Source organism: Sycon ciliatum, chromosome 8, assembly GCF_964019385.1.
Source record: "Sycon ciliatum chromosome 8, ocSycCili1.1, whole genome shotgun sequence".
Classification (NCBI taxonomy): domain Eukaryota; kingdom Metazoa; phylum Porifera; class Calcarea; order Leucosolenida; family Sycettidae; genus Sycon; species Sycon ciliatum.
Window position 1 is genome coordinate 33,188,527 of NC_088650.1, and position 11,172 is coordinate 33,199,698.

Consider the following 11,172-nt stretch of genomic DNA (forward strand, 5'->3'; position numbering starts at 1 on the left):
AAAACCCACTTTTTACAGCATTCTGTACACCAGGTACAAGCTTCACCAACTTGTTGCCTCCCCCCACCCGAAAATGCGGCGTGCCAACGCCCATCCACATCGAGCACTCGGAAACTGTGACCGTATGCATGAGCAAACAGATTTTAGCACTTTTTCAGCTATAAAAGCTCAAAAAGGGGTGATAGTCACCAAAAAACGCAATAACGGGCGAAAGAAACGGGCTTTTCCAAAAAGGGCCAAAAAGGGCGAAAAAGAGAGCGAGCACCTTTGGGAAAGGGCTAACACACACACACACATACGTACAGCTGTACAGACACACGTGGACAGATATGTACAAAGACACACATGGTTAACCAATGTACAGAATGATTGTCTCACAGACATACAGACAGACATGTAGGAACATACAAACTGAGAATTCAGTTGAGACAACCAGACTCTAAACTATCACTAGTTCTTACCAAGCTGGTCTGCGCATTGACATTAGCTCCTCGTCCGATGAGTATAATTGCTAGTCGATCATTTCCACACCATGCACAGAGGTGCAGTAGTGTATAGTTGGACTGTACACACACACACGCACGCACGCACACACACATACACAAACAAACACACACACACAGGCACACACACACACAGAAACACACGCGTTCACACCCACAAACACACAAACGTACACCGCACACACATATACACACACAGACACCACACACAGACACACAAACATACACACGTGACAGACATACTGTCAGTTGTACATCCCATTGACGTCAAAACTTGGTGCACGTGGACAGACAGACAGACAGATACATGGTACAGTGCAGGGATACAGAAACACAGGAGTAAAATGTCAGACAGACAGACCGATAGATAGGCAAACAGACAGGCAGACAAACAGACAGACAGACACACAAAAACAACCATGACACTGAACAGTACTGAGTCTTGTAACAATCAAGAACACAACAACTTACTTGAGTTTTGTCTTCCTCATCCACCTCTACACTATGTACACTAAATATGTAGTGTACAATAGTGGAGAGTATTTCATCACTAAGATGCTCACCCTCGTAGCAGATCACACAAAGGAGCATTGTCTGTGTGATATACAAAACAGAAAAAAACGATTTGACAATCACAACAATGACAGCAACAATACTCTCAATACAATGCCATTAGGAGTTAGGAAACCTATTGATTGACCTCAGAGGTCAGCGATACAAACCAAACAAATTGTCATAACTTGATTCCAGCTTGAGAGAAGCTTGCAGCAATTGCACATCTTGTAAAGTTATGTCACATCAACGATTCCCACTGGTCAACAATCACATGACAATGGTACAGACGAGAAGACAGGGCGTCACAGAAAACTCCCCCCCCCCCCCCACACACACTGTACAGCAACACTCTACTTACTCCCATTGAGTAGCAGTGGGTCACCCATGCTGATGATGGTTCCCATCTCACTTTACGTGATGTGGAGGATGGTACAGCAGCCTGAAGACTTTCCGTTGTGGCATCCCGTCGCCGAACCTCCCGAGCAAACCCGTTGACTTTTCGACTGGACATGTCTGTACAGGGACAATGTGTACGTAACACAGACAGATACACACACACACAGACATACACAGACACACAGACACACACATACACACACATACACACACACACATACAGACACACACAGACACAGACACACAGTCATATGATACAAGTCATGTACACGGAGCAATGGACAAACAGACCGTCACACATGAATGTACAGGAAGACACACAGACAGACGGACACATGGACGGACAGGCACACAGGAAGACAGAGAGACACGTACACGCTCATCATTACGTCATACCCAATACCATATTTAGAGTCAAACAACCTTTGACCCCACGTCAACGGACATGCTGCCACGTCAGTCAGTGACTTGTTATTCACTGAGAGAGCGTTATGCTGAACTTATTACTCACTGAGAGAGCGCTATGCTGAACTTATTACTCACTGAGAGAGCGTTATGCTGAACTTGTTATTCACTGAGAGAGCGTTATGCTGAACTTGTTACTCACGCAGAGAGCGTTGTGGCCACTACAGGCTGGGTCAGTAGTTGAGAGAAAGAGTAACAATGACTGGAAAGGATAATGCACGACTAAAAAAGGTAGGTAGGGACTGTTTAACAATACTACCGTAGAAGACGTTTACAAGAAAATGTGAAAAGGGAGGGAGACGAAAACCAACGACTAACAGTGGACTGTGCCGTGCGAAATAGGCGACTGTACTGAGCGGTGCCGATCCAATACTAGTAACGATGTGCAGACGGAGCCCAGTCGCGAGAAAAGGGTCACAATCATCATTGACTGTATACAGTGCAGTGCAGAAAAGTGCACTTGAATTATTTTGACGAGGGGAAATTTCCCTTATTCATGCATGTGCTCATGCATAGTAATCTAATTATACTGCATCTTGGTGCTACAGAGACTGAGAGTACAATGTACATGGTACATTAATAGTCATTATACAGACAGTACAGAGTGCAATGTACATGTACATTATACAGTGTCATACTCAGCAGTGCGTGGCTGTTGCTCTTGCCATCACTGAATCATGTTATGTGGGATGATGGACGGTGCTGCTATGATCAAGCGTGTGCGACAGGACGTGGATGGTAATATTGCGAAGTGGGCTGACATGAGCCACACGCGCAAGAACTTTGGGTCCAAATTGGATGCAGCCAAACAAAGGAACCCACAAGGAGCTCAAGAATGCCAAATCAGCCAGCCACATAACCAAGTGTTTTATGTATGCTGTGAAGGCCAACCGAAATGAGCCTGACAAGATGCGAGCAGCTCTGCTGAATGTTCCGGATCACCTCTTCGGCAAGCACGACTCGTGTGGCACCTGGTGCGATGCCAAGAAGCTGGACAACGAGACGTTGTATTTTCTTGCCGGCCGAGCGCAGCGAGATAGGCGAGAAATGATTTCTCGCGAAATATTTTCAGTTGCAAATATGGCATCTGGTGTGTTATTTATTCTTATAATAATTATTATTATTGTCACTTCTTTTCCTTTTTCAGTCAGTTTTCAGTCTCACCAGTGTCCCTGCCCTCCCACCCTTCATTTCTGTGCATATTATCATTGCTTTTCTATCACTTTTTGCCGTGATGTGCTTTCCATGCCGACATGATGCCTAATCGCCATTGGGGATACATGTGTATAATTAATAAATTTAAATTTCACGGGTCGCGTGAGACTCGGCTGGAAGTCGAGTTTTCCGCATCCACCGTGGGAACGCCACCACCCTCTACAGTAGGATCATAGGCGCAGATGCAGCGCCTAAACGGTGGGAGATGAGTAGATCAGACCCACAACAAAGTGGTCAAAGACCGAAATCCCATTAGCTGCATCCATGTTACCCTCGTGCCAGGCCACGAGTTCCCAATTAACTGTGGGTCGCAGCACGGCTGGAAAAATTCCTTCCGCTTCCAAGCAGGACTTGAACCTGGTACCCTCTGTTTCTCAATCATGGTCTTAGACCATCCCACTATGCCTGCCTACATGTGTATATACCCGGTTTTTTCCCTCACAACTGCGTCCGTCGGCGCGAGGGTTTTTTCCCGGCTGGCTCGGTCCAGAAAAATTATTCTGACGGTCCCAAGTGGTTCTGCATCATGGCCTATTTCTGCTATCCACTGGCACGCCTACTCTATCTGAGACACTCTGTTCACAGTTCTTGCATCCATACCTCACTCGTTATCCGGTTCACATCTGGCTGCGGCCAACTACCCTTCACTTTGTGTGTTGTCGCTATTGCTGTCTATGTCTCTGTGTGTTGTCGCTATTGCTGTCTATGCGTCTCTGTGTGTGCCAGTACATGTATATGTACATGTATATGTCGAGCGAGAAGAAATAAGTAAGTGTTCAAACAATATCCATTCATGTACATGATTGTACAACTTTGCAATGGAAACGTTGATGCTGTGTTGTTCAGTATACTGTGATGATTTTTGCATTATATTTAAAAAAAATACAAACCTAGGTGATAGTTTGGAGGAGATGAAAAATATCGGCGTGATCGTTGCAGTTGCTTGGTGTCACACCTCGTGAAAGCGTGACAAGTGTTTCCTGATGTGTTCAACGTGTTTGTCTACAACTTGCATCTTTCTTTTGATGAGTTTTCAACATTTTTAAATCATTTTATCACCTACATTGTATGTTGAAGTTTTGACTTTTTCATTTCTTTCTTCTTTGCAAACTCTATAATTATAGTTATGTGTTTTCCAAATTTCCAACATTCCCTGTACTATCCTGAAGAGAAGGGAAAGAAAACGTTTGACAGAAGGAAGTGTCTACTTGATTGGGTGGATTTGCGTCTTTGTATGCGATGGTAAAGGAGCTCCACACCTTCATCATTGAACTGTTTTCTAAACACGCAGACAATACTCACAAGCTTGCTCCCTGTGCTAGCTACAACGCCAGTGAAGCGTGGAATAACACCTTCACGTCTTTTGCCCCAAAACGTTTGCATTTTGGTGGCTCAGAGAGCTATGACTACTGTCTCGGCTGTAGAGTGGTCAGCAAAAATATTGCCACCCAGTATGTACCTCAGTCCTCAGGTAATGAAGGAGGCTGGACTCTCTGCTGGTGGACATACACAGAAGTTTGTTAAGGGTACTGACCGGATCAAGGCTAGGGAACGTGCCCGGCGCGGCGCCGTGGTGTACGCCAGCATTCGCATTGAGAACCGCCTTGCTCGAACGCCCACTCGAGCTAGCCAAGAAATACAAGAAGGTATGTAAAAATATGTGACGATTGTTACATGTATCTGAATGTTTGACAGCGTGGTTTGTTTTGGTTGTAATGCATTATGGATGGTTTCGAAATGTTATTACATGTACATGTACAATGTAACATGTTGACTTCTCACGTTTGCCTAGTTGCATATTTCCTTGGTACTGTGACTTTTCATGATTATTGCAGGCACACAGTAGATCTAATCATCTGGCTGTGCTACATCTGATGATTCGGTGGACAATCAAGAAATTCCGCAGCTAAGGTTGAGCCATCCCTTGTCCCGTGTCTGGCAACTATCATTGTGTTCGACGTAGAAACAGCTTGCTTTGGAGATTGTGAAATCACCCAACTGGCTGCTAGCAACTTGTATGACAAGAAGGTGTTTTTCAGGAACATTCTGCTTACGATACCGATATGGAAGGGTGCAAGTGACACAACAGGACTTACAGTTGGCAGGGTTGACGCGAAGAAGAGTCTGCTTCTGAATGGCAAGGAGGTCAGTTCCTATTTTATTCAATACACTTATGAGATGATTAGGTGGTGGTTAGGAAATCTTTTTGTAGTTTTGACAGCATGTAGTGTGAGTAAACCGAATGACGTATTCAGGTCCATTGCTTTCTTATAGTTAGCGTTATTGATTCTCACAGAAGTATACAAACTAATTTGGTCACGGCCTTGCCGCAATGGAAATCTGTATGTAAAATGAACACACTGATATCAAGTGTTTTGTGTTCTCTTCTTTCGTGTAGGTGAGTTCTTGTTACTTGTCAGACGCTCATGCAGACTTCACTAAGTGGCTGACAGAGTTCACACCTCCTCCAGTCTTGCTGACCCGCAACTGCTTGTCATTTGATGCTGGCGTCATTCTTCATTCTTCAGTAAGCGTCTTACGAGTTGAAATCTGCATTCGCTGGGTTTGCTGACAGTCTGCCGGCGCTGAAGGAAGCGCGACCTGGGCTGAAGTCCTAAAGTGTAGGCACATTGCAGCAGGAGTTGCTTCCTGTCTTTCGGGGCCCACCACGTTGAGGGAGACGTGGAAGTCCTCACCAGCATCATCCGTACGGCTATCCTCTCTCCTGCCGACCTGCTGAAGTACTCGGCGACGTTGGACAGCTTCACAGAGCGGGATGACTACCGGTCAGCCAGCAAGGCAAGAGAGCCATCTGGCAAGCAGATGGCTCAGCAGGGAAAGTGCATGTGGCCAAGTCTGCAAGGATTCTCGAAGCTGTGCACATTCTTTCAGCCCAGTGCCCAGTTGTTGATGGTAGTAAAGATAGACTTCGCGTGTGCTCTGGATGGCAGTCGTGAGTCAGTCAAGTGAGAATTCAAGTCGGCAGGAATAGCGCAAGCTCCCACGGGTATCCGGTCAGTTAGGCGATTGACATTTCGTCGCGTGACATTTCGAGGTGGTCAATTCATCGAATGACATTTCGCGACTGTGCTGTTTCGCAGCTTGATTTTTGCGCCGAATAACACATTCGGCGAGTACATTTCGACAAAGCTATATTTTCACCGCCGATTCTTTCCCCGAATTTCACTGAAAAACTGTAAGATTTGAGTGCGGATCCTCTATTTTTACGTAGGGAGCCACACAAAATTCCCTAATTATCGCCGAAGTCGCACCAATCTCTTCTTCACATTGTTGTCCCAAGCGCGGGCTTGCGAATTAGATGGTGTGGAGGGAACAGCGTTGTGAATGGCCAACGGTCCTCAGCGTTTGTTCAGCACATCCATGAGCGACACTGACTCACGCTGCTATCTGGTGCTCACGAGGTGTTTGTCGCGCTAGAAACGGAGCGTCGCTGTAAGTTTGTACCTTTGGTTATGTTTGTGCCTGAAGAGCACTATAGAAGTGGTACTCTTTAGGCAGAATATCCTTAGCCTACTCAAGCACAACTGATGAGGGGTGAATTCCCCGAAACACTGTGTATTGAGCAGGGAGTGGTGCTTTCTGGCAGGTTTGCCGAGTGGAATGTTCGGTGGACTTTTCGTGTGCTCTGGATGGCAGTCGTGAGTCAGTCAAGTGAGAATTTAAGTCGGCAGGAATAGCGCGAGCTCCCACGTAGGGAGCAAGAAACAATTATTCAATTATCGCCAAAGTCACACCAACCTCTTCTTCACAGTAAATATAGGCATGTCAAATTTCTGTTCAAGTAATACCATACTCTACCATAAAGCTACCAAGTCATAATCATGGGCATCATGCATTGACAATTTGTTCAAAACTAACGCAATGCCAACTGTTGATTGTTGCTAAAAGTTCGCAAAAGAGCAAAATGTTCAAGGGGGCAAAACACCAAGATTTACCATATGTATCCCGAGTGTGAATACCATTTTTAGAGCATAATAAAACCCAAACCGGTAAAAAGGATGGAGATTTCAGCTCCCAGTAGGTTGTTGGCCTGGGAGAGAAGATGGGCATCGCCAAGGTCAAGTCGATAGTCGCAGCCCTATGAAACGTTTCGGTGTCGTAGGCAGAGAAGAGAGACACATGAGACACACGACGAGAGAGAGAGAGAGAGAGAGAGAGAGAGAGAGAGAGAGAGAGAGAGAGAGAGAGTGTTTTGTACAATCCTCTCTTTCGTTGCTGCATGCTGATCGTGATAGGTATAGCCAGTATAGGCAGTGTAGTAAGTTTTTTTTAGTTTTCTTTTTCTTTCTTTACGGAGCATCAGCAAATCGAATTTTCGATTTGATTATTCGAATGGCAAAAAGAAAATCAGAGAGAAAATTCGAATGAAAAAGAGGTTCAGCATGTAGCGCAGTCCAGTATTTTCGAATCGAGTTTTTTTTAGCTTGAGCAGTTGAGGACTGGGATTTTGAGATGTGCAATGAACGGAGTTGCTGTTGTTTCTCATTGCCTTTGGGGATGACGCGAAGCGGCGGATGCTTCATCCGATTCAGGCTATTGGCGATAGGATCTCTCTTGGAGACCCCTTGAAAAGGCGGATCTCGGCCGAGCTCCTCCGCTATCCCTTGCATATCAGGAGACCCGCGGACGAATAGGTGAGGGTGGGCCCTACACTGCCTCAGCAGAATGAGATCCATGGTAAGGTCGACCCTCAAATATTTGGCACACTTTGAGTTGCCCTCTCCCTGCGGGGAACTCACCATAGACGCAGATGCCGAGACAACGCCAGCAGGGCTACTGCAGTACTGGGAGCAGGAGGCATACCGGGGCTGGTAGTTGGTGACAAAGCCATGATTCCAGGATACTTGAAATGAAACAAAATGCACACTTGATAAAACTTTTCACAGTTCGAGAGAGAGGAAAGCGTCAAGATTGACAAGAAGTCCGGACTAGTACTTTAGTAAGAACTAGTAGCTACATGCGCAAGAATGAGTACTCGTAGTGCGCCGTGTACTAGAGCACGCGCGGAGCATTCGAAAAGTATTCGAAAAGTATTTTCTGTTTGCGGGCATTTTTCAGTCGAACAAAGCCCTAGTTTCGACTGATTGAGTGCTTTTCGTGACGATTCTCGAATTTCATTCGAATATTCGATTTGCTGATGCTCCGTTTTCTTTCTTTCTTTCTGTTCTTTTGGACGCTGTTGCCTTATGGCACACATGGCGACCGTACGACCTGAATGGTTATGGGTTATGCATACATACATACATACATACATACATACATACATACATACATACATACATACATACATACATACATACTAGTCAGAACAACAGATGGCTTGATCAGTCACAACTTAAAGTTTCATGCCATCTCAGGCACTCATCAGGTGATATGAACATCAAGAAAAAATAACCCACTATTTAAAGCCCAGTATGGCGGGACAAGGATAACAGAAAGCGCTAGGGGCGCTATCAACTCATATCCGATTCAGTGTCATAGCCAGTAAGGATCGCGGTACTAAGGTGATAAAGGATAAAGGTGAATGTGATAAAGGTGATAAAACTGAGCTGGCCTAGCTAGTGAGTTCCGCGGTGCAAAGATGATGATGGTGACAAGGCGGCAGAGGATATCACCTGATGAGTGCCTGAGATGGCATGAAACTTTAAGTTGTGACTGATCAAGCCATCTGTTGTTCTGACTAGTGTGTCACGGCTCTACCTTCCAGGTATCGAGCTCTCTTGGATTTCTGCTGGAATTCACAACAGTGTACATACATACATACATACATACATACATACATGCAGAGCTCACTGACTTGTCAGTTTGAGCACTCTGGCAAGGTACGTTCGGGCCTGATCGGAAATTTTTATTTCCATTGCTTTCAGGTTCGGCCTCATTTTCTCTGTGCTGCGCTGATGAGTTCAAAAAGAACGAAACAGCATGCTGTCCGCAGATTGAGTACATACATACATACATACATACATACATACATACATACATACATACATACATACATACATACATACATACATACATACTGTTGTACATACATACATACAACCAAAAATTCGAGTTGAAAGCAAAAACCAGATATTCTTCCGTCAATTTTTTAAAGAGATTTGAGTCAGAAAGTGCGATAACAGGGCACAAAACTGATAGGCTACTGAGACATTCAAAGACCTGAGGTCTAGCTCTAACATATCACCAGTGAGCTAACCCATTCAACGACCTGAGGCCTGGCTTTAACACATCTCCAGTGGGCAAACCAACAAGTCCTCAGGTCGTGGAATGTCTCAGTAGCCTGTCAGTTTTGTGCCCTGTTATCGCACTTTCTGACTACTTATTATCTTGTTATGGTCGTGGATAGTTATTGCATAGCTCGTTTCCATGTGATTTCTTCTATTTCAATTGTATTTACTGGCTCAGTATCCGAGTTAATTTCTAATATTTGAAAGAATCGTGCTTTAGGGTTGGTTCACATATCGCCGGTACGCGCCGGGAGTCATCGGCGGTGGGCCTCTTGCAACCACTCCCTTTGAGATATACCATGAAAGAATTGCTCTTGGAAATTACCGTGATGAAGCATACCGCGAAAACAATTTCAAGTGCTACAAGGTCCGGAATTTCGATCATCCGTTAATTCTCACCAGCCCAGCAAAGAATGGTAATCGATTGTTTCCCCCGGGTGGTAAGTTCTTGATGAGCGGATCTGACGAGCAGACACTTTCAAAGGTATGGGTATGGTACAGTGGGAGTGGGGTTGAGCTCCCACTCCTGATTAAATGCTGCATTACCGGCTGATTTCAGCACCCATGCAAAGTCCCACCAACTCTCTCCACGGAGGAGAAAGTGTAACAAATTTGGGGGTCTGAGCGGCGGGTAACTGGCACCGCAAAACTAGGCTCTGGGTACAATTGGTGGGCACCTCCTCGTGGTTATACCTGGTAACCATTGTAGCACGCCATAGAAGTCTTGAATGCATCTATCGTGAGGGTAAATTGGGCTAAATTCCACCACTTTCTTAGACAGTTTGAAGAAGGGCTGAGGCTTCCTGCAGCTTCATCTGTGAAAAGAATTCGGGTGGACACACCCATTCCCATAGCGCTGCATATCACATCCGAACCAGTTCCGTTATTTTACAACGTTTCGGCACTTGGCCATCATCAGGTAATAACAATGAATACCGTGGAAGCCACACAAGAGCAGTATATACGCAGAGTGTAGCGCCAAAAAAGATGCGAATTATGTCACCTAGTATGACAGAGAGAGAGAAAAAGGCGCAACTAGCACATCACGGAGGAGAAGCAGCAAAAGGTAGCGCGCATTGTGCTCTGTGAATGGCGTTGCACAGAGTGTAGCGCCAAAAAATAAAATGATGCCAGTTATGTCACCTCTATACAGAGGGGGGGGAGAGAGAGAAGGTGCAACTGTGCACATCACGGAGAAGAAGAGCGCGCCGTTGTGCTCTACGAAGTGAGGGTACATGCCAAATAATTATGGTGTTAATTCTAGCACAGGATCTAGGAGGGGAGCACGGAGCCCCATGAGTCAATGCACTATGAGGTTAAAACTTCCATGCCAAACTGTTACCACCAGGGACGCGACGAGGCATCAGGAATAGAATGGTTTTGAGTGACCCGCCTCATATTATAATTATTCAGTGATATTGAAGTAGCAGCAGGGGAAGCTGAGAAAATTCACAACAAATCCCATCCGGTGCTTATGTTCACATGGGGCTTGGCATCACGAATCTCAATCGCCTCGCGCAGTTTTCGACGGGCTCGATCAGGCTCTCTTCCTATTACTTCAACTGCAGAGAATGCACTTTGCCCATAGTTAAGCTTACATCCAGGGTGAGTGGTGCGAAAATGTTGGCCCCATGGCTTGTCGAGTTCCTGGCGTCTTGCCTCACCATTATGTTCTTCCAGGCGAGTTTCCAGAAAGCGGCCAGTCTCACCAACATATTGTTCCGGACATTCTTTGCACTTCAGCTGATATACAACATTCTTCTGCATACATACATCCTGTCCCCCGG

General features: G+C 45.5%; 1 long non-coding RNA gene across 1 annotated transcript in view; it reads left to right on the forward strand.

Annotated features, from left to right (window-relative positions):
- The first annotated feature begins 6,430 nt into the window (after positions 1 to 6,430).
- The window catches only part of LOC135822836 (uncharacterized), a 40,671-nt gene continuing 35,929 nt past the window's right edge, over positions 6,431 to 11,172 (forward strand). Inside the window, exon 1 of the long non-coding RNA XR_010554552.1 lies at positions 6,431 to 6,587. This is a non-coding gene — a long non-coding RNA (uncharacterized LOC135822836). The remainder of the gene's footprint in view (positions 6,588 to 11,172) is intronic.